Source organism: Mercenaria mercenaria, chromosome 2 (assembly GCF_021730395.1).
Source record: "Mercenaria mercenaria strain notata chromosome 2, MADL_Memer_1, whole genome shotgun sequence".
NCBI classification, from domain to species: domain Eukaryota; kingdom Metazoa; phylum Mollusca; class Bivalvia; order Venerida; family Veneridae; genus Mercenaria; species Mercenaria mercenaria.
In genome coordinates this window covers 76,049,611-76,069,734 of record NC_069362.1, presented here as the reverse complement: position 1 = coordinate 76,069,734, position 20,124 = coordinate 76,049,611, and the positions used below count along the sequence as shown (strand labels likewise).

At 35.6% G+C, this 20,124-nt stretch overlaps 1 long non-coding RNA gene across 4 annotated transcripts in view; it reads right to left on the bottom strand.

The window, feature by feature from the left end:
• LOC123564352 (uncharacterized) overlaps positions 1 to 20,124 on the bottom strand; it is a 302,958-nt gene that overhangs the window by 52,279 nt on the left and 230,555 nt on the right. For 3 of the 4 annotated variants that reach the window (XR_008369891.1, XR_008369892.1, XR_008369893.1), the window contains 4 exons: positions 17,307 to 17,489; positions 11,661 to 11,905; positions 9,222 to 9,481; positions 7,555 to 7,668 (listed from right to left, as the gene is read on the bottom strand). This is a non-coding gene — a long non-coding RNA (uncharacterized LOC123564352). The remainder of the gene's footprint in view (positions 1 to 7,554; positions 7,669 to 9,221; positions 9,482 to 11,660; positions 11,906 to 17,306; positions 17,490 to 20,124) is intronic. The other variant, XR_008369894.1, reaches the window with a different exon arrangement.

Genomic DNA, 20,124 nt, shown 5'->3' with positions numbered 1-20,124 from the left:
GTGTTAAATTTCTCGGGTTTTTGTAGGTATTTCAATGAGAAACCATCTTCCTGTAATTTGTCTATCTATTTGCTTGACAACAAAGTATCGAAACACTGACAAATGGATTGACACGAATGTACAAAAATATATACAAATTATACTTCTAAAATAAGGAAGTACTTTCATATAAGTATAAGTATATTAGCACTCTACATGAAACAATTAAAAAAACAGCCAATCTGAGTTGCTTAAATATTTCTTTGACAACTTCCCCACCTAGTTTGTAAATACTAGAAATATTTCATATTTTCAGTTTTACAAAATAAAGGCATTCTTGTTAGAACCATGAAAAATCTTACCAACTTGAAACACTTTTTGTTGTGCATGAAATATATTAATATATTACTGTAAATACTTGTTGCTTTAACAATTTAACCAGAAGACACATATTATTACGTCTAAAAACTTGTATGCTAAAGAAGATTTAGAAATTTAAGCTGGCTCAGCAAGACGAAATCTCAGTCAGGGTCAAACAGTATTACTCATCTAGCTTACAGCTATGTACGGAGATAAACCCGAGTCATGAATGAAAAGTATATAAATTAGATTACACCAAGATTTATTTTAAAGTAGGTCAACTTTCTTAAAGTTTACATGACACTTTAAACATTACTTATGAAATTAAGAAGCTTTGCAAACCAAAGTATGGTAGCTTAACAATGTAGAGGTATTCACGCTTCTTAAGCTGATGATGAAATTTAGTGATCTCTACAAACAATTCAAAACTGAAGACCTTGTGTGGGCATCCAGCACAACTTTTAATCATTCTACTAGCCTGCTGGTCAACTTCCTAACATGAAAGAATCTGACACTGCTAAAAACATATAGAGGCAAGTTCCTGATCACTCAGGGCCCTACTATCTATATTGTGTAAGGTTTAAGCTTGTCTATCACCGGTTACCCATTGTGGTCAACTCCTTTAGAAGAATTCATTCATTTTAGGATATAGTAAGGTACAGCTCTTCACACTCAAGATATAGCAAGGTACAGCTCTTCCACACTCATGTTGTAGCAAGGTTCAGCTCTTCCACATTCATGATATAGCAAGGTTCAGCTCTTCCACACTCAAGATATAGCAAGGTAAAGCTCTTCCACACTCAAGATATAGCAAGGTACAGCTCTTCCACACTCATGTTGTAGCAAGGTTCAGCTCTTCCACACTCATGTTGTAGCAAGGTTCAGCTCTTCCACACTCATGATATAGCAAGGTACAGCTCTTCCACACTCAAGATATAGCAAGGTACAGCTCTTCCACACTCAAGATATAGCAAGGTACAGCTCTTCCACACTCATGATGTAGCAAGGTACAGCTCTTCCACACTCATGATGTAGCAAGGTACAGCTCTTCCACACTCATGATATAGCAAGGTACAGCTCTTCCACACTCATGATGTAGCAAGGTACAGCTCTTCCACACTCATGATGTAGCAAGGTACAGCTCTTCCACACTCATGATATAGCAAGGTACAGCTCTTCCACACTCATGATATATAAAGGTACAGCTCTTCCACACTGATGATATAGCAAGGTACAGCTCTTCCACACTCACAATATAGCAAGGTACAGCTCTTCCACACTCATGATATAGCAAGGTACAGCTCTTAGACACCCATTATATATAAAGGTAAAGCTCCTCCACACTCTTGATATAGCAAGGTACAGCTCTTAAACACTCATGTTGTAGCAAGGTTCAGCTCTTCCACACTCCTGATATAGCAAGGTACAGCTCTTAAACACTCATGTTGTAGCAAGGTACAGCTCTTCCACACCCCTGATATAGCAAGATACAGATCTTAAACACTCATGTTGTAGCAAGGTAAAGCTCTTCCACACCCCTGATATAGCAAGATACAGATCTTAAACACTCATGTTGTAGCAAGGTACAGCTCTTCCACACTCATGATATAGCAAGGTACAGCTCTTCCACACTCATGATATAGCAAGGTACAGCTCTTCCACAATCATGATATAGCAAGGTACAGATCTTAAACACCCATGATAAGCAAGGTACAGCTCTTCCACACTCACGATGTAGCAAGGTACAGATTTTAAACACTCATGATAAGCAAGGTACAGCTCTTCCACACTCATGATATAGCAAGGTACAGATCTTAAACACTCATGATAAGCAAGGTACAGCTCTTCCACACTCAAGATATAGCAAGGTACAGCTCTTAGACACCCATGAGATATAAAGGTACAGCTCTTAAGCCATTAATGATATAGCAAAATAAAGCTATAATGACACTCATGATAAAGCAAAGTATTGCTTTTAAAAACTATAATTCTAGAAACATAAAGCATACATATGGGATTACTGTATGTTAAACTGTAGAGTCAAACTATCACAATACACAACAAATTACTTTTGACTTTAAAACTCTCTACTTACTGAGCAGACTAGTTGTCAATTTTCTCAGTTTCAACTATTCAAGGGCAATAACTCTAAAGCAACAAAGGCTATCAGAAGAGTTATCAAACTTTGCCAAGATAACATGCCCACAAGCATTCCAAGTTCGGTAAGCATCAGATAAGAACTACTCAAGTCATTAAGCAGACACTGTCAGTTTTTCCAATTTTATGTAATTCAAGGGCTATAACTCCAGAGTCACTGGGGTAATCAGGATGGTTATCGAACACTGCTGACATATTATGGCCCCAAAACATTATGACCTAGTTTGGTTGAACACAAATGTGCTCAAGTTAAACTTCAGACATGGATCTGCAGCAAACCACAAGTTTCATCAAGGCTACTGGTCTGACAGTGGTTGCGAACGAAAAGAAGAAGAACAACTTTAGACATCATCCATTTTTGCAGTTTTGAGAAATTCTTAGGCCATTACTCCATAGTGCTGGGAGGATCCACTTGGCTGAAATACTATATTCATAAATATTTTGACCAAGTTTGGTGAACATTCGACTAGAACTACTTAAGTTAGACAGAAAACCACTTTTGTGGGCACAGCCGGTCTACCACTGCAGGTGTTCCTAAAATACCTCCTATTTCAGAGGCACATAAATATGTGTTCATGCCTTCCATATGACAAAGGGCAAGAAATTCATTCATGCCTTCTAATTCCTTAGTTTGTACTGAATGTTTTATTACAAAATGCATAAATTATCACTATCTTTTCAGAAAGATACATCTATTCAAATGACAAAAATTAATTTATCATAGAAAACAATTTAATGCAGCATGTCTGTCAAATATTGCTGCCGATTCACCATACGTTCAAACTGTCATAAACCCCATCAGCTCATTTCAATTTAGTGGTTAAGTAAAATTAAATCTTACATTTTTTCTTTGCACCTTGACTGTTTTCATATCCTGATAAAATGTGCACTTGTTTCTTACATGTTTGGAGGTTTTTCAATTCCAGATTATAATTAATTTGGACTAAACATAGTATAACAGTATATTAACAAACTCTCTGAAATGAAATGAAAATAGGTCTTGAAGCACCTGGCTAGCTTCGTATCTAGTACTCCTTGTTTTCTATACCTTCTGATCAGGTATTTGTTCATTTCACAGTAAGATTGAACACCACATGCACTGTTTAACAAGAGATCACAGAGTGATCTTGGCGCCCACCAATGTGCCATTTTTGTGTGTTCCAAATTTCAAGACTTATTGACAAGCTCAAGGTCAAATTTCATTTCCGTACACAACACTGTGTACGTGGTTCAAATTCGAAAGCTGTAGCTTGAGAAATGTGAAAGTAGGCAACTAGGTCAATGTAAAGGTCAAAGTTTGTTTCGGTACATAAAACCATGCATGTGGTCCAAATTTGAAGGCTGTAGCTTGAGAAATGTGAAAGTAGGTCACTGGGTCAAAATCAAGGTCAAATTTCATTTCGAAACACAAAACTATGCATGTGGTCCAAATTTGAAGCCTGTACCTTCAAAAATGTGAAAGTAGGTCACTAGGTCAATGTCAAGGTCAAAGTTTTTTCGATACACAAAACTATGCATGTGGTCAAAATTTGAAGGCTGTAGCTTGAGAAATGTGGAAGTAGGTCACTAGGTCAAAATCAAGGTCAAATTTCATTTCCGAACATGAAACTATGCATGTGGTCTGAATTTGAAGCCTGTACCTACAAAAAATGTGAAAGTAGGTCACTTGGTCAATGTCAAGGTCAAAGTGTTTTCTGGTGCACAAAACTATGCATGTGCTCCAAATTTGAAGGCTGTATAGCTTGAGAAAATGTAAAAGTAGGTCATTAGGTCAAAATCAATGTCAAATTTCATTTCGAAACCAAAATTATGCATGTGGTCCAAATTTGAAGACTGTACCTTTAAAAATGTGAAAGTAGGTCACCAGGTCAATGTCAAGGTCAAAGTTTTTTCGATACACAAAACTATGCAGGTGGTCCAAATTTGAAGGCTGTAGCTTGAGAAATGTGAAAGTAGGTCACTAGTTCAAAATCAATGTCAAATTTCATTTTAAAACACGGAACTATGCATATGGTCCAAATTTGACGCCTGTACCTTCAAAAATGTGAAAGTAGGTCACTAGGTCAAAATCAAGGTCAAAGTTTTTTCCGGTGCACAAAACTATGCATGTCGTCCAAATTTGAAGGCTGTAGCAACAGAAATGTGAAAGTAGGTCACTAGGTCAAAATTAAGGTCAACTCATGTCAAGGTTCATCTGCCACTCAAAAATATACATGTGGTCCAAGTCTGAATGTTGTAGTTATTGACAAGAAGATTTTAAAAGCTTTTCCCTATATAAGTCTATATGAAGCATGTGACCCCCGGGGCGGGGCCATATTTGACCCCATGGGGATAATTTGAACAAACTTGGTAGAGAACCACTAGATGATGCTACATTACAAATATCAAAGCCCTAGGCTTTGTGGTTTGGACAAGAAGATTTTCAAAGTTTTTCCCTATATTAGTCTATGTAAACCATATGACCCCCTGGGCGGGGCCATATTTGACCCTAGGGGTATAATTTGAACAATCTTAGTCGAAGATCACTAGATGATGTCACATACAAAATATCAAAGCCCTAGGCCCTGTGGTTCTGGACAAGAGGTTTTTCAAAGTTTTTCCCTATATAAGTCTATATAAACCATGTGACCCCCAGGGCGGGGCTATATTTGACCCCCGAGAAATAATTTGAATCATCTTGGTAGAGGACCACTAGATGATGCTTCAAACCAAATATCAAAGCCCTAGGCCCTGTGGTTTTGGACAAGAAGGTTTTCAAAGTTTTTCCATATATAAATCTATGTAAATTATAGAAATAAACAAAGGGCCATAACTCACTCATAAATTGTTGAACCAGGCTGATTTTCAGGGGGACACAACTAGGGTACCAATACATCATTCTGACAAAGTTTGGTCAAAATCCCCCCAGTAGTTTCTGAGGAGATGCGATAACGAGAAATTGTTAACGGACGGACGGACGGACGGACGGAATGACGGACGGACGGACCACGGACGCAGAGTGATTTTAATAGCCCACCATCTGATGATGGTGGGCTAAAAACTGGAGTTCATCAGAAGTAATTTGTAGTTGTTTTAATTTTCATTTTTAGCTCTAGCAGCCGCTTAAACATGGCCAAGTGGACCCATTTAACCTAACTATAAGGCTGCTATACATGTTTGGTGAAGATCCACCAAGTGATAAATAAGAAGTTGTTTGAAGGTTTATCAATTTATGCCCTGGCATCCACTAAAAGTGGTCAAGCTGAATCAATAGAATAAAACAGAGGTCCTTATAAGGATGCTATAGAACAAGTTTGGTGAAGATCTGTCATGTGATAAATTGGTTCCAGAGAAAAATTGTTTAAAGATTTTTTCTTCTCTATTTTTAGCTCTCTTAGCTCCTAAAACGAACCAAATGAAAGCATTTGAACAAATCAGAGGAACATATAAGAATATTACAGACCTATCTTTGGTGAAGATTCACAAGAAAAAAAGTTTTTTTTTTCTTTTTAAGCTATGGAAACTCTAAAGGGCTAAGAATAACCATTTAAACAAACTTAAGAGAGGGCCATGCCAGGATGCCACAGCCTAGGTTTGGTGTCATTCTACCCAGTAGTTTTTCAAGTTTTTTCAACATTTTTCACAGAAAAGTATTCATTTGATCCCAGCAATGTCCTTTAGTCTAGATGGTATCTTCATGCCTTACAGGTTTCTATAAACAAACATTTATCTCCTTTACTTTAGACATAGTACGGTCTACTTTTCATTGTGAAAGACAGTCATTATAAACTTGCTATACGAACTTTGTTCTAGTGCAATATGCTTTCAATTGGTATGATGTATGTTTTAAATTACTGACATTTTCGAAACATTAATTTTGAGAAAAGATGTTAAACACCCAGTGAACTGGTGTTTTTCTGCCAGAGCTGTTTATTTTTCCTCACCTCAGGGCAAGACCTTTGATTGTAATTATATTGACGTCAGAATATTCAAAACTGAACATTATGGTCCCTCTAAGAATTAAGAATGAGATTCATCAATGGTTGAAGTCAGCTTGTGGTTACTGCCTGTCATTCAACAACCTTATATATCATAACGTTCTGACATTGATCCGATACATCTTCATTGTTATGCAGGTTATCTAGTACTCTTTTTAAAATACCTTCAAATATATATATATATATACATTCTCAGAAAGAATGGCATTTATTTCTTAGAAGGAAGCATTAAATACTGGTTCTGACTTGAATTACCAAAAACTAGGACCAAAATATTATTATTGATATATTCTATCACGATTCATAAGGATTCCTATATATACATAAAATGAAATATACTTGGCAATTACCTTTTAGCACGTACAATTGTAACCATTATCCATTATATATAAAATTTGGCAGTAGTTTATCACTATAAAAAGACATTTGAGCCATGCCATGGGAAAACCAACATAGTGGGTTTGCGACCAGCATGGATCCAGACCAGCCTGCGCATCCGCGCAGTCTGGTCAGGATCCATGCTGTTCGCTAACAGTTTCTCCAATTCCAATAGGCTTTAAAAGCGAACAGCACAGAGCCTGACCAGACTGCGCGGATGCGCAGGCTGGTCTGGATCCATGCTGGTCGCAAACCCACTATGTTGGTTTTCTCATGGCACGGCTCATTTTTAGATGGTTGGAGTCCAAATAAAACATGGTTTCCTTTTTTTTTTTTATTAGTGAATGAAATACAGGCAGTCATCTATATGAGAATAATTAAATCAATCATGCTACACAATCAGGATTTAATTATTACACATCTAAACACCTGCCTGTCTTTCATTCAATGACAAAATAAAGATTTCTCAACTATTTTGTAATAGTACCCATTTTTGTGTAAAACCATTTAATGGCTGAAAATAAGAATTTTGAAGGTCAGTTGACAGAGCTAAGCAGCTCAAAGCCAAACAATTAAGGTCAATGACAAATTTCTTCTCGTTGGTTACCAACGCAAATCTTCCGTCAATTATATTGTGAAATATGGCCAGTACTGGCAACATTTATATGAACTAAATATAATTGTGACAATCTAACGACCTTACCTTTATAGACTATCAGTAGTATCAGTTTATTCTACAACAGTCGATGATAATTATCTATCAGAAATTGTTGTCCCGAGGGCTCATCCATCAGGGTCATGATCTTGTCACCACAGTCTGTAATACGAGCAATCAAAGTATACTTTACATATACAAACACGAACAAATGCTATGTATAATTGCTAAACACAGTGTTAAAACCTTCATTAACGCAGCTGAAATTAATGAACTGTCCGGTAAAAATGGGATTGGGTTTCAAATATTTTGCAATCTTGTGGTTTGTCCCCCGAAGGCACTAACATACATATCAGTCGTCTTTACAGCCATTTCTATATATAATATCCTTGTCTTATGAAAGTATATCTTTCATATAAAATAAACAAATTGTCCTTTACTTCAGTGTGCATACAAACAAGAAACTATCTGGTAAACATTTAGTATTTAGACAGAACTTTTTAGCAGCTGTGCATCAAAATCAATACAGCAGGACTGCAATGAGTAACAGTTTGCTAAAACTGAAACTGTTATAGTATGAGTGGAATATTACATAAGTAACAAAGGGAGATCACTTACATCTATTAGCATACGACCACTTAATATGAGAAAAACTCTTTTCCAATAGTAACTTTATATCAAAACTGTCTATTACTATTATAAACAAATGAGTATTTGTCTATATCTTGATCTATCTGAAGGTCACACAACTAACAAGCTGTACAGAATGTTTCAACCTTGTACAGTTACATCATGTTTAGAGCAAAAAGTTGAATGCACCTACCAAAGGAATACAATTGATTATCATTCAGGTAAAAAAGTCAGCCACTGATGTTACACTGGTAAGATCAATCAATGATATTACTTTGTACATTATGATGTAGTTTTGTCAGGAAATCTAATAAGTCTGTGTGGAAGTAAGCCAGGTCGTATGTCTGTAAACCTTCTTCAATTTGCTGACAACTTCACTTTTTTTCATTGTAGTAAAACCCAATTTGTGACAGGATTGTTCGTTATTGTTAAGTCCCAATATGACACGCTGATTTCTACAATTGTATCAACTTGTGAAGTAAAATTTCTCTTCTATGAAGATATTAGGCCACCGGATTCGTAACCGTCTCTTTTTGATGAACTGACAGATGTAATAACTGTCTCAAGTAGTCTCTGGCCTTTCAGATTTATTCAAAGCACGACGTCTTACTTCAAACAGCTATTCTTGAAGTAATAGAATGTTTTGGAACTTGAAAAGGAGTCATTCATTGCTCAAGAGAGTTGTTTGTATAACAATATTTGCAGTTTGTTTAACATGTAATTGCATCCATTAAATGCATTAGGATAAAGATCAATGTTAATTGAATTAATACAAGCTAAAAGTTAGCACATCTATCTTGGTTCCGCCCCTCATTTTCCTCCTTAAATTGCATGTTTTGTTAAAATTTTGCCGCATGTCATCCCCACACCATGACAGCTGCTCAACACCTTTTTACATACTGAGCAAGTTTCTAGACAAACCTTTTGTAACCGTCTGAAAACAGTCTGTCTTCATTTTTTTTTATCATGAATCAAAAGGAGACTTCACTTTCATCAAAGGAAAGAAAAATAAAACCTGATAATTCAAATTACTACTCAAAAGATGAAAAATGTTATTCAGGTTAGTGCATGACACAATGACCTACATTTATGGATCAGTTCCCCTGGCCCTGTCTGCTCAGGTCAGAAGTGAGTGTATAGATCTACAGACAGTTGAGTTGGGAGTTCAAACCCCTGTAGAGGCCTATATTCTCCATGATGATTTGGTAGTATTCATTGTGTCTGAAATCATTCGTTCTCCACCTCTCATTCTTGTGGGTAAGTTGACAGCTACTAGCGGAGAACAGGTTAGTATTGGTACCAAATCCAGGAACATTGTTCAAGTTGACTGCCCACCATCACATAACTGAAATACACAATTATATGTAATATGGTGACTTTCCAACTTTGATGGTGGAGGAATACCCCAGATGTCCCTATGTAAGCCAGCTGGATAGCTTCCTCACATGAAGAATTCAATGCCCCAAGTGAGGCTCGAACCCACATCGATGAGGGGAAAGTGATTTGAAGTCAGAAACCGTAACCACTCGACGACGGAGGCCCCTGTTTTGGGGGATATTCAACTGTTACTCAATACAGGCTGTCTAGCATACCCGGACAAAAAAATAGGGCTAATTTTAGGGCAATTTGTACAAAAAAAATAGGGCTAAAATTAGGAATTTGGTACAATTTTAAGGAAATTTTAGGACTAAATTTAGGAATTTTCAAATCAATATATGGACTTTAAAGATCATGTAATATGCTTACCTTTATGTGTTGACATAAAAGTAACTCAGAAATAGTGCTTTATTTACAGAAAAGACGTCTCCTAGCTTTCCACTGTTCTGAACTGTGCTAAATTGTTTTTTTCTGAATTAGAAGAACTTTTAAACAACATTTAAAACATTTTCTCTTTTTGATCACTGCAAAAAAGTTTAAAAATTAGGAATCTTTGTGAAAAAATAGGGCCTTTTTAGGAATTTCCTTTGATTTTTAAAAAAAAATAGGAATTTTAGCCAAATTGAAAAAAAATAGGAAAAAGTAGGAATTTTAGGGACGCTAGACAGCCTGTAATATCAAAGTAAAGCAAAATAAATGCATATTCCTTAACTACCGGTCCTTGCTGTCGCGAATTTTTAAGTCATTTCAGTGCAATTATATCATAAATAAAAAAACACCCAGATGAAATTTCAGAAAATCTCCTATAATTCATAGATGTAATTACTTCTGTCAAAATTGACTGCTTAATTTTCCTGGATTGTGATGAAAATTCAATTAGCTTGCCCTTCAGGTACAATACAAGGAATATCTTGAAGAGAATAATCCAGATTTATGACAATTTAAAATGGACTTGTACAATAGCTATGTATGGTACCACATTGGGAAATGTTTTCTTCACACAGTACCAATCTATAGCATCTAATACCGCCTATATATAGTTTATTCTTCCATTTTCTATTTTGTATCAGCATTCCTGGTATAGTTTTAGCTACTGACATTTTTTAGGTTTTATGAAGACGGGACACAATCACCTTAGTTACCATGTCGGTCAATAGCTATACATAGCTAATGTTGTCTATTTATGTACTACCTGACTTATTAAATAGAACTTGTACCTGTATCTGTATACATGCTATAGAAAATAAAAGAAAAGGTGTTTAGAACCACTCATGGCCTGTCCAAGAATAAAGAATCACCATGTATCTCATTTGAAGGGAGTAAGTATAATTGCGTGCATTACGATTTAGCTTATTTTGTTTTATTATTTCAGGGCACCTCTTTTTCTTATATACGCAGTAAAATCTACAATATTCACGAAATGGATTAAATTTAATGTTTGCAGCATAAGACGTGTATTTACCTTGTAACTTGCAACAATTATGTGTCATGTTTACTTAATGCAATCTATTTCAAAAAAATGCGCCAGAAAAACATGTTCAAGTGTCAATGAATTTTAATCAGAACTAAATAAACCTGTCTACGTTCATCTCAGAAAAACTTCCTGTTACTTAATCAAATATCTACTTCATCAAATATCGAGATATGTCAATATAAACACATATTACAGAAACCGCACCCTCTATACAACACTTTTGATATATAATTCCCTTTTGCTATCTTTTCAACACCTGATAAATTAATTTCAAGTAATGTTTCTTTTTTTTTGCAACAAAATTACCTAAATTATCTAAAATAGTAATAAAAAATAAGACATATGTAATTCATCATTTAAACTGTTCAATACATTTCTTAATTTACTTCTATTGAAGGCTCAAGGGTTTACATTAGTTGAAGTGTCATAGCAATTGAAAAGAGTCTTCTTCAAAAGTGTTCCGTTTCAAAATAATAGAATATTTATCAGCATTAGTAATAAGTGACACATAATTTACACTCTCGTTACTGCAAATTTTCCTCCATATCAAATAACGTATGTTTCTTCATGTCTTAAATTGACAGCAAAAATGTAATTATTAAATCAACTGTCAAAGACACAGAAATGAAAACCGTGATAAATGTTTGACTATTATGACTTTACTCTTTCATACCTTCAATGCTCACACGGGTGCCTCCAAACTCAGGACAGGTTGCAACTGTCTTCAGTAGATAGCATGAACTTTAACCTTCTGCATAATATCTGGAGTATTCTCTGTAGAAACAGCACCACAATAACTCATCAGAATAACCAGTGGTCTCCCTTGCCACAATGACTGGAGTGGTCTTCCTTGCCACAATAACTGGCCGCACTAATCAGAGATTTCTTTACCCTAGCTTCCACAAACTTCCACCATGTCTGTAGATAACAAAAGTACATATAAAATGTCAATAAGTGCAAATTTCAAGACCATTATATGCAAATACTTTGTCATCTTTTCAAATGCCTTTTGTTTACATTTTTCTTCACATTCTGTAATTATCTCACTTTCATCTATTTTGTATGTTGTTATTTCTGAGTCAAAACTAGTATTTCTTGGATATTTTTTATCTTTCCATGTTCAAAATTACAACCTTTTTTATGTTTAGACTTGAATACTTCCTACTGAGGGTAAAAATTAGACAGGAATTTACAACAGAAATCTGTACCATACCCTTTTATAACATTCTAATTTTGTAACAACAAAAAGGTACCAAATGCTACCAACAGGTTATAAAGTACAATCAAACAGCGACTGTAAAAGTACGACTCCATTTAGGTTAAAGATCATTACAATAATTTTGCAATTCTTAAATTTCTTGTGTTATATTTCATCATAAATTCAATGCAGGATTAAAATAACGTCGCTTTAACCAACGTATCATACTGTGCAGAAAAAACATCACCAAGAAAATGTCTGCCACAGCACCTTAAACCTGAGCAATTTTACACTATACATTTCAAAAGACAAAAATGAAAATTAATGTTTGCATATCAGAAATGACAATGTTTTTGCTACATATTGGTTTTGTATGTAACATAAGACACGGCTAGAGGCAAGCATGCACTGACATGCTGAGGTTAAATATGCATATACCTGTAATATACACTACTCCTTGATCAAGATTTCACCAAAACGAAATTATAATAAAATAAAGATTAATATCTAACAACGACCTTAAAAGTGTACTTTTATCAAGTGGAAAATGAGCAGACTTTGCAGGTTTTGGTAACCCTGGCATTGTCCTGGGATTCTTTTTGGTAAGTTTCTGTACCTAAAGCAAATACCAGTGTTGGTGGGGATCTACATTAGCATTACAGCATCAACTGTCTCAAATTGCGAATTAACAAAGACTAATATTTAAAGCCCTGTGGTAAAAACTAATAATTTTGGAGCTATCAGTAATGGTGAGTAACTGCTGCTGAAACTGTTCCTTTGCCACTTTTTGACATACAACTGGGAAAACAAGAGCTGTTGGAGGGTAGCAATGCTAGACTATTCAACAACCTTGTCAACTGAATGAATATGAAAGTCGAACAAGAGTGCCATACTGTCACGAAATACGCCTGTCTAAATATTCAGTTACGTATCATAAAAAGATTTTGAGTAATTCGGGGGCCATAATCCATGAGTGCCGGGGGCGATTTGGGTGGTTATCGAAATTGGCCGAGCTATTATGCCCACAAACATTGTCACCAAGTCTGGTAAATATAGTATGAAAACTGTTCGTCTAAGAGGGCAGACGAGGCTAAATTCGCAGATTTCGAGTAATTCAAGGGCCATAATCCAAGAGTGCCTGAGGTGATTTGGGTGGTTATCGAAATTGGCCTAGCTATTATGCCCACAAACATTGTCACCAAGTCTGGTGAAGATAGGATGAAAACTGTTCGACTTAGAGAGCAGACAAGGCTTAGAAACGTCAGATCATCACAGTGACTAAGTGTGTGAAGTTTCAATCCATTCCCATTAGTGGGTACAGAGATTCCAGGGAAACATGGATGAGTCCAACAGCTCTACCTATTCTTTGAAACGTCCAGCTAAAAAACTACACTGTATTGTTATTTGGATTAGGGCCCAATCTCAGACTAGAAACTGAGCAACAATATTTCAATTCTGAAATTAAGTGTGCAAAATGTTGGTATTTCAGTAGTTCTGCTAGTCAAATTAAGCTAGAGTGACAGTGAAACATCATTTACCTGGAAAACCTACAATACTACCAGGTTATGAGCCATGGCATCAGTGTTGACAGTTTGTTTGTTTGTTTGTTTTGGGTTTAACGCCATTTTTCAACAGTATTTCAGTCATGTAACGGCGGGCAATTAACCTAACCAGTGTTCCTGGATTCTGTACCAGTACAAACCTGTTCTTCGCAAGTAACAGCCAACTTCCCTACATGAATCAGAGGTTGAGGACTGATGATTTCAGACACAATGTCATTTATCAAATAGTCACTGAGAACATATGCCCCGCCCGATCGAACTCGCGACCCCTCAATCCATAGACCAACGATCTACCTACTGAGCTAAGCGGGCGGGCTGACTGGAATCTATTATATCTGTACTGAGTGATAGATAGTCAGTGCTATTTTCTTTATAAATTTGACAATACATAGCTTCTGATGTAAAAATAATTCAAAATAATAAAATGAGCAGCAATGTAAAGACTCCAACTGATATATTAAAATCTACAGTGTGGAAACCTTTTTGTGTGTGAAAACGTCATCATAAATTTGGTTTTCCTATAGAAGCCCATAATGACAACTGCCATGAGGATCAATATTTTAAAATTCGGTCTAACAAACAACAGCTGTCTAACAGCAGCATGCTAAACTATTTGACCTATTGTATATACATATACTAGTTTACATACAAAAGCTTTCCTGGAAAAAGTGACATGATTTTGTAATCTCATCTTGGAGTTATGGAAGCTGGCTCAGAGTGGTCTTTTCATGAGGCTGAAAACTTATAGTTTTAAAAAGCATTCAGTACAATTGTTTTTGAAAAACCTTCTTGCATGCAAATTTTTTTGGAGACACAGATTCTAACAATATGGTGAGAATAAAAGCTCAAGCACATGATCCTAACTTTTTATTGACTAAATTTCCATCTGGAACAATGATGCTTTACAACAAGAGGACCATGATGGTCCTGAATCGCCACCTGTCCCCACATGACCCAGTTTTAAACAGTATGTGTGTTTTTTTTATTTATTTGCTTTTGTGACCTAGTTTTTGAGCTTATGTGACCCAGTGTTGAATCTGACCTAGATATCATCAAGATACAAATTCTAACCATTTTTCATGAAGATCCATTGAAAAATATGGCCTCTAGAGAGGTCAAAAGGTTTTTTTTTTGTTATTTGCCTACTGACCTAGTTATTGATGGCATGTGACCATTTTCGAACTTGACCAGATATTCAGGTGAACATTTTGACAATTTTCATGGATCCTTTCCCCCAATTTATTGGCCCTCTGAGAGGTCCATGGTTTTTCAATTTTTAGCCCTACTGACCTTGTTTTTTGTTTCCCCAGTTGACCCAGTTTCGAACTTGCCTAGATATCATTCAAGATGAACATTTGGACTAATTTTCATTAACAGATCCAGAAAAATTTGGCCTTAGAGAGGTCACAAGTTTTTTTTATTATTTGATCTTGACCTGGGTTTTTGATGGCCGTGACTGGTTCGAACTTGACCTAGGTATCTTCAAGATGAACTTCTGAATACTTTCATGAAGATCCATTTGAAAAGTATGGCCTTAGAGAGGTCAAAAGGGTTTTTTCTTTTTTTTTAGACCTACTGACCTAGTTTTTGATCGCGTTGACCCAGTTTTCAATATGACCTATATCATCAGTAACTTATGACCAACTTTCATAAAGATCCCATGAAAAATGTGACCTCTAGAGTGGTCACAAGCAAAAGTTTACGCACGCACGCACGCACGGACGACGGACGCTGCGCGATCACAAAAGCTCACATTGTCACTTTGTGACATGTGAGCTAAAAATGTAGTATAGTAAAATTTGACTTTGTAACACAATATTTGTTCCAAATGTGCACACAACTACCTCACTTACGTAAGAGACTTAAAATACCTCCGTTTAAAAGGTAATGCTATTTAGCACTCATAACAAAATATATCACTAGATATCACCTACACTTTTTCAATTTTCTAGAAATGAGACAGCTGATTAACAAAATATGGTATTTATTTATGTCTTGACAGAACCTGACTTTTATAGATTTTTCTCTCCTTGGAGAAAAATGATTACAACAGAAGTACTATTTATAGTCAGCTTGAATGTTTCTCACTAAGAAAGAAGTGCAGATTCTGAACTTGACCTGGTGCCACAGAAATTTTTACATTCTGTGAATCAGTTTCAAGTGGGAGGGCTTGAATCACAGAAATTATTACATACCTTGAATCAGTTTATGGTGGGGGTAGAGGAAAGTGGGTACAGAGTCGGAACACATAATTTTGAGAGAAATACATTCAGGGGAAGTTACTGCAGTAAACACCATAGGGCAATTATTTTACAAGTTATTTCCCTTAGACTATACAAACCTAAGTATTCACTAATTATTTACTATTTTATAACCTCCATTATGACATGTGTAACACGACATTTTTAACATTTCTATCTGATGACAAAAACGAGACCAGTGGTGTGAAAAAGTTGTGTTAAAACTAGACTGGTATAGATGAAATAAAATGATCCGGATTGACAAGAACTGATATTCTTACCACTTGACCCACAGACCAATGTGTGAAGCTATGTATCCACTACTCAAATGGGGGCAAATCTATGTCAGTTAAGTGTTTAAGGCATAAATGTGTCATACTGACAAAGCACACCAAATTAGGTTGGTGCAGAAGTATCCCACCTCTATCAAACACACTAAGTTAACCCTTAGCCTGCTGGTGGCAAGTGATTCTGCCTTTGCGACCAGCGCAGACCAAGATCAGCCTGCACATCTGTGCAGTCTGAACATGGTCTGCACTGTCTGCCATTCAATCAATGGTAAGCACATCTTTTAACAGTTAATGGCACTGTCCAAATTGAAAGATGGACAAGTTCATTATAGAAATTTAGCAATTTAAGTGTTAAATGATGAAAACATAGAAGCTCATTTCCAACTATAATTTAGAATTTTCACAGAGCACTGCCTGCTGGTGCAGTCACTTATCTGTAAGTGCTTTACAGAAGGCAGAATGCAAAATTGCAAGAAGAGACTTCTTACTCATCTATAAATGATAAACAAGTGTTCAAAGTTTCAAATGTCTTCAACAAATGTGACCTAAACAAAAATCTTAATGTCAATGCCAACAATCAAGCGGTGACAATACCTCAAAAAAAATTTTGATTTAAGGAAAAGAACTAAGGTAGTTTCATGAAAATCATCCCAGCAATTCAAGATAGGAGCATATACAAGCTAAACTATTTGACCTTCAAGTGTGACCTCTACCTGGACCAAGTGACCTGAGCTGTGCACTCTGCACAACTGTCATGGTCTTAATGACAAATATCTGAACTACATTTATTAAAGTCTTCCAGGCGGTTTAGAACATCTATGATGTTTGATAACTCTAAACAGAATATTTTTGAATGGACACAAAGACATACTGACAATAGTAAATCTAAATGAAAATATATAGATGAGTACAATAACTCTACCTATTCTTTGAAAAGATAAGCTAAAAACAAACATTCAATACAGTTTGAACACGAGGGTGGGATATTGATACTGGGATACCATTACCCATTTTAACATTATGAAATACCTCAAGCTATATCCCGTCTGCAGCAGCACTTTCATTCATACATCTACAAATCAAATGAATCTGTTGATCAAGCTAGTAGTTACGATGACACCAAGTTTCGCAGACTGTCTCATAGTGGAAGCTGACGTCTTAATCTAGAAGCTGTACTTTCTTAATGAAAACCTGTCAGTCTCCCATTTTAGCCTGAAACAAGAAATAATATAAGTTTTCAGAATCCAATTTGATTAAAAAGATATTTCCTTTCCTGATTTTATGACACCAACTGCATCCGAGTCTCTCTCACTGTATCTATTTCACGTGTCTCTGTCACATGTTGCAATATATTTGTTTAACATCTCCGATATCTATATATATATAATATCTGGCTAAGCATAAACCAAGCAATACTCTCCAGGCCACTTTGAAAGTGTGAAAAACTATTGCTTTCTTTTTAGGGTTTTCTATTTTAAAAAATAAAAGGTAAAGGTAGATTTCCAGGAAGCATAAAATGTTCTTAATGCACTCATAATCTGGCAACAAGTTGATAAACAAGAGCAGTTTGCAAAACACATAATTATATGTAGATACGCCCTTATTGCGTTGAACCCTCGATATGTCCACCATGATGGCATGCCCATTTTCCTTTGACCTACAGACCCCAAAAAGCACTAGGGGTCATCTACTAACTACATGCAATCATCCAGTAGCGTTTTTAAAAATTCTTTTAATTATTTAGCAGAAACCATCAATCTATCATGGCTTTACATAAGCTGTAGATACTCATATAAAGATGAAGTACAACCATGACCTGTCAAGATTCATACTGCCAGATTTAAATAGGAACTTGAGGTCAAATGTGCATGACCGAGCATTTCTAAAGACCCACCACGACCTAGAGACCTTAACTTTTGCCTTCCCGCATGAATTTCATGAAAATCGGTACAGTACAGCTATACTACAAGGTGACGGGTAGACAATTTAGGCCCTCCCTGAATTAATATATCTGCAAACTTATTTACCGTCATCCCACCAATATAACACACACATTTTTTACCTAGATTCTGGTCTCGAAGGACCGATGTGTCCTATATATGGGGATAGAAAAACACCAAACATTTCCCCCCGACTCAAAAATTAAGAAAATCGATCTTTGTTTACACCGCGTACCTTTATATTGAAGAGAAATCAGGGGGAGTAAATACCAGTGACTTGGGCATAGCTAATAGCCGGTATCGGGACCCGGCGTCTTAAATTACTTTAAAATGTAAAATTTAGAGCTCACGTAAAATATTAAGATATCATAAATAAATGCTGTTTTTCATTAAAATATATTTTACAACACATTTCTGTAACTGATCATTAAGTTTTTAACAAGACCAGTGTAAAACTTTCCCGGCGTGTTTTCACACATTTTGCATTAAAATACTTGAAACTCCGTATCAGGTAGCCCGGAAATCGATTATCTAGTCTTCAAACATAATTTTGATAGTTGTCTATAATCCTCTTGTTCATTGATAAATTCACACCAGAGGCATTACTTATCTTACACCTACTGTCAAAATCTGCAAACAATTAACCATTTTATCATACCCGGAGGCAATTGTAACATGTGCATGCGAGATTTTAGACTGAGCCAATATGATCAAAGTCGCTGATCTGTAATGTTCGAAACAATTTGCAAACCAATCTTAAAATAACATCATTTTACCGCCAGGTGTCAAAGTGTACTTTCGTTATCACTGGCGTCAATATTCATGAAGCGATCAGAGGATGCGGCAGTTTAGTGCTTACACAGAGTTTATGCTTTTCAATTTAAGTACTTGCACAACATGCAAAAACATCGACAATGATTTAGCAAAAACCGGCGAGTTCGTAGAAACTATAGCGAATTTCGGACAAGCATAAATTCGGATAACTGATAAGTGGGTATAAGCATTTTTCCAGAATTCTGCTGATATTTTTTCACTGCGTCCTATACACGAGTGCGACCTATAATCGGCTGATTACGGTAATCAAGCTCTTAAAAAACATAGATAAATACCTGTTGTATACTGTAGAAACAGTGTGACCTGAACTCAACTTAATACCAGTACATCAAATGCTGAGCATTCTGCTACATTCATTCAATAAAATGATTAGACATTAAACACAGCGTCTTGGCCTAATATCATGTCACAAGATACTTGTATGTCTCAATTTTTTTTTTCAGGCAGATCATTTACAAATACAGAAGAATACAATTATTCTGTGGTGTGTCTTTAAACCTAATTGATTCTCTATAATGTCACAGGTTTTTAAAGGTAACTAGTTCTCTATATCAAAGGCTGTTTTATGTACAAAGCTACCTAGACTAGCCACTTGACTGATAATAATTATATTTCTACATTTTTCCCTTTTTTTTTTGACAAATTTAATTTCATAGAGACAAAAGTCTATTTTAGAGATTTTCACAGAGGAATGACATTGAAATATATATTATGATATTGGACATAGGATATAGACTGGCTCAGTTCACTACATTTAATCATAAAAATGAAAAAAAAGATATATCATAGTCTAGGAGCTAGTCTAATAGCTACCCATATTCTCCTTTTAAATGAAATAGTAATCTAGTCCTCTGTTCATAATTACAGGTAATATTCATAAAACCTAGTTTCCAAATTCTAGATCTGTATAATTTTTATGTTAATTTTCAACAGTATTAGGATTACCTTTAAATTAATGTTCTGAATTTGCATAACTATCTGGAATACTAACACAGGTAATCTAAATTCTGAATAAATACATACTTCTAATGATAGACTGATAGTGTCATCCTTACACTGTAATTAAACCTGTT